The sequence below is a fragment of the Carlito syrichta genome, unplaced genomic scaffold (genome assembly GCF_000164805.1).
Source record: "Carlito syrichta isolate Samal-C Ts95f unplaced genomic scaffold, Tarsius_syrichta-2.0.1 Scaffold120796, whole genome shotgun sequence".
Lineage (NCBI taxonomy): Eukaryota > Metazoa > Chordata > Mammalia > Primates > Tarsiidae > Carlito > Carlito syrichta.
Genome location: NW_007064892.1, coordinates 105,224 through 109,945, shown reverse-complemented (window position 1 = coordinate 109,945; position 4,722 = coordinate 105,224). Strand labels below are relative to the sequence as shown.

Below are 4,722 nucleotides of genomic sequence, written 5' to 3'. Positions count from 1 at the left end.
GGCTGATTTTTGACTTATTGTAGAGATGAGGTCTCGCCAAGTTGCCCAGGCGGGTCTCGATCCCGTGGACTCAGGCAGTCCACTCACCTCAGCCTCCCAAGGCGCGGGATTACAGGCTGAGCCACCGAGCCTGGCTGTTTTTAAGTTTTAAAGAGAGCGCATTCCATCTCCCAGGCTGGAGTGCAGGGATGTCACTGTAGCTCGCTGCAGCCTTGAACTCCTGCTCTCCAGCCTCCCAAGCAGCAGTGACTACAGGTGCACACTGTCACACCTGACCAACTTGAAAGAGATGTTTGTTTAGAAATGAGTTCTCACTGTGTTGCCCAGGCTGGTCTCAATCTCCTGGCCTTAAGCAGTTCTCCCACCTCAGCCTCCAAAGTACCTGGGATTACAGGTGTGAGTCACCATGCCGGGCTCAATGCCTTTTTTTTTTTTTTGAGTTGAGTCTCTGTTACCCAGACTGGAGTGTGGTGTGTGGTGGCATGATCATGAGCACTGCAGCCTCGACCTACTGGGTTCAGGTGATCTTTCCACCTCAGCCTTCCAAGTAGCTGGGACTACAGGTGTGTGCCACCATGTCCTGCTAATGTTTAAGTTTTTTTTGTAGAGACAAGATCTCTCTGTGTTGCCCAGACTAGTCTCGGACTCTTGTGTTCAGGTAGTCCTCTTCCCTCAGCCTCCCAGAGTGCTGGGATCACAGGCATAAGCCAATGGGCCTGGCTCAGTGCCTGCTTTTTGAAATCAGTGTGAATGATAGGGATTGGATTGGGACAGCTAGAGCAGTTCACTGTAAAACTCACTCAGAATTTTAGTCCTGAGTTTACTGGCTCAGGCATGGAATTGAGCAGTAAGTAAGGAAGACAAGATCTCTGTTCTCATCGATCTTATGTTTTTACTGAGCCAAAAAAATATGTAAAGCAAGAGGGTCAAAATGGGGAATTAGGACTTGGCCGCCAACTCAGGTATGAATGCCTTTTCAAAGGAGTTGCCATGACAGTGGAAGGACAAGGACGGTACCCTGGATTCTTTAAAAGGTGCAGATGAGAGACCCTTGAGGAGGTCTATTGGAAGTAAAGGGAGGGGGCAGAGTCTAGGATGCCTCCAGGGTGTTGGCTGGGATGCCGAGACGTGATTTTGAGAGTGCAGGAGTGTGATTTGGGACCAGAGGTATGAGGGAGTGGCAAGAGAAGTGCTTGTGGGAAGGGAAGAAAAGACACGTTATTCTGGCCTCTCAGAGGGAAAAGAAAAGTTAAAGATGCAGTCTCTGGTATAAAGACGGGATAATAGATAATAGACAGCAGATAGGAGACGAGGTCAAAGGAGAATGTTTCTTGAGAGGAATGCAGAAAAACCAGAATCCAGAAGGAATATAATGGAGAGAGAGGAAGGTTGCCTTGCAAGATTATGTCTGAGAATAAACTGTCAAAAAATCTAAGGATATCAAGCTAAACAAAGGGAGAGAGGATTTTAAGAATGAGGAAGTGGTCAGTAGTGTCCTGAACAGAGAGGGTTCGGTAAGATGTTTTCCAAATAGGCTTCTCCAGGATATTTTAAGGTGAGCTCCATTTAGTTGAGTGGTAAGACAGAACCTCGGTTAAGTGGGTTGGAGAACTGAGTATTTACAAGTAAAGTTACTTGGTTCTTTTGAAGTGCTTGGAGGGAAGAAGAATGCAGCAACTAAACAGGGATTGTCATGGTTAAGGAATGTGTTTAAAGAAAAATGAAACAATAGATGACTTGATGCATTTGGCAAAACTAAGAAACATCAAAGATGTAGAAAGAATCAGTATGAATTACTTGATGCAAGTAGATGCTGGATGGGGTGGAAGGGGGCCCACTGAAAGAAACTGAATGAACCGGAAGGAGCAGATGGTCGTTTCAACCTCTGAACATTGAATGGAAAGGTGGAGAAAACTATACAAATTTCTCGGGAGACTTGAAAATGAAGGGAATTCCTTTCTGCTGGTCTCAGTCTCCCTTCTCCCCTACGTAATGCAGATCAAGACTTCAGGTATAGTAGGAGGCAGGAAGAATGGATTGAACATTTATCCACCTGTTGATGGGAGAAGAGGGCCTGACCAGACAGGGATAAAGGATTAAGAAATGGCTTTGAAGCTGAGCTCGGTGGCTCAGCCTGTAATCCCGCGCCTTGGGAGGCTGAGGTGAGTGGATTGCCTGGGCCCGTGGGTTTGAGTCCCGCCCGGGCAGGAGAGACCTCATCTCTACAATAAATCAAAAAATTAGCCGGGCATGGTGGCGCATACCTGTAGTTCCAGCTACTTGGAAGGCTGAGGTGGAAGGATCGCCTGAGCCCAGCGTGTTGAGGCTGTGAGCGTGCCACTGCACTCCAGCCTGGGCGACAGACTCCAACTCAAAACACAAACAAACAAAAAGAAAGGCTTTGCAGTCTCAACTAAGATTACGTTAAATGTGCGCATGTTTTGTACCGCTGTTTTTCAGCAGGGCCAAGCAGTTGGGAATGAGGTAGAGCCGGATAGTTGTCCTCACTTGAGGGGTGTGGGACAGATACAGCAAAACAGAATGCTCAGGGCTTGGGGATGCATTTGGAGGTCCCGTGAGGTTTGTGGGGGGGTGACTTTAAGTAAGCTCAGTTCCTGGAGGGTGGGGGAGCTGAAGAGCCAGGCAGCAAACAGGAAATGAAAGCCGGGGTTCGGGGTCTCTGATCCAGCAAAATCGGGAGGAGGGAAATCTGTAGTCAGTTTGGATTGTTTGCATTTAAGATACTTAATTGTGTATGTATTTCACATCACTTAATTTGCCCTCTCTCTAGACAAAATATTTCTTTTTTTTTTTTTGAGTCGGAGTCTCACTCTGTCGCTCAGACTGGAGTGCAGTGGCCGGAGCGGCCACCACAGCCTCGACCTGCTGGGCTCCGGCGATCCTTCCGCCTCAGCCTTCCGAGTAGCTGGAACTACAGGCACGCGCTACCACGCCCGGCTAATTTTTTCTTTTTTTAAAAATATTTATTGTAGAGATGAGGTTTCACCAAGTTGCCCAGGCGGGTCTCGAACCCGCGGGCTCAGGCAATCCACTCATCTCAGCCTCCCAAAGGTGCGGGATTACAGACTGAGCCACCGAGCCCAGCTCTACCTGTAATTCTTACTTGATGTCTTGATTTTTATTTCCAGTGGCAGAAAGTGCAAGTGAGGAGAGTATTTTGCACTGTAGGGATAATCAGCTCTAGCTGAATTTTACAAAACTACTGTCCTCTTAACTCTTCAATGGGAAGAGAGCTCCTCCCATAAAGTCTTGGGTCCTTAACCTTTGGTACCTGGAGTACTTTATAAAAACGGGTACCTGGTTCCCTGACCCAGAGTTACAGAGTAAGGATTGGGACAGGGATGGTGGGTCTGTAAGTTCTTAATTCTAGAAATAAAACCTAAGCTGATCTTTAGGGAGGGATTTTTAAAGTGTACCTGAGAGCAATTCAAGGGTTACCTTTGATGAATTTTAATAATACTTTGAGTATGCATTATTATGTTCCAATTATAAAGACAATAAAATATTTTAGAAACTAATAAAAATAGATGAATTCTTAGAAGTAAATTGCTGAGTTAGAGATTTTCATTCTTTATACCAATATTCATTCATAATTATACTTTTCTAGAAAGTATCAATTTATTAGTACTAGTTTATTGATCATTATTGGTCATTGGTAGTCGATGTGTGAATAATTTTTACAAATCAGATCGCTGACTGCATGGCAACTGTTAAAGTTTTTTTTTTTTTTTTGAGTTGGAGTCTCACTCCGTTACCCAGACTGGAGTGCAGTGGCCGCTTCCGGCCACCGCAGCCTCGACCTGCTGGGCTCCGGCAATCCTTCCGCCTCAGCCTTCTGAGTAGCCAGAATTACAGGCATGCGCTACCACGCCCGGCTGATTTTTTGATTTATTGTAGAGATGAGGTCTTGCTGCCCAGGCGGATATCGAACCCGCGGACTCAGGCAATCCACTCACCTCAGCCTCCCAAAGGCGCGGGATTATAGGCTGAGCCACCGAGCCCGGCCTGTTAAAGTTTTTTTAATCGATGTGATTGGATTGGGCCTGTTGTTAAATGCTTGCTTACTTTATCTCCATTGACACAGTTACTGCTGAATTCAGATAGCCGGTGTGTGGGGAAGCAGCTCTCAGTGGGCCGCCTGGTCTTTGGCTTCTCTTTCCATTTCTTTCCTCCCTCTGCAATGAGATCAGTACTAACTACTGCCTCATGCTTGCATTTCCTTTCTAATTTCCAATTTGCTTTCTAATGGAACCTTGGTTCCATTCTCATGCTTAAGTTAATAATACTGATTCTCACTTGAGGCTGTTGTCTTCTCAAGGAGAGTCGTACCAGAAATTATCAAAGGGCATTATAGTTTGCAAGTGGTCATTAGGATTCCTTACTCTATTTTAGCAAGTTCCTCTTTATGAAAAATAAGAAAAACACCTAGGGGAGAACATGAGATACCAGTCTTAGTTTGGAAATAAAATGTGCCTATATTAACAAAGTCATGGAATTAGAAATAGCAATTATGCATTCTTATAGCGTAACTGCATTATACTTTGTGCCCCATATTGAGTCGAGTACTCATATTTACTAATGACTTTTCTTAGGTTGAGAATTTTTTTTGTTTGTTTGTTTTTGAGTTGGAGTCTCACTGTCACCCAGACTGGAGTGCAGTGTCCGCTCCCGGCCACCGCAGCCTCGACCTGCCGGGCTCGG

At 45.6% G+C, this 4,722-nt stretch overlaps 1 protein-coding gene across 1 annotated transcript in view; it reads left to right on the top strand.

Annotated features, from left to right (window-relative positions):
• The window catches only part of LOC103249559 (PC4 and SFRS1-interacting protein), a 48,632-nt gene that overhangs the window by 25,984 nt on the left and 17,926 nt on the right, over positions 1-4,722 (top strand). The window lies entirely within an intron of this gene.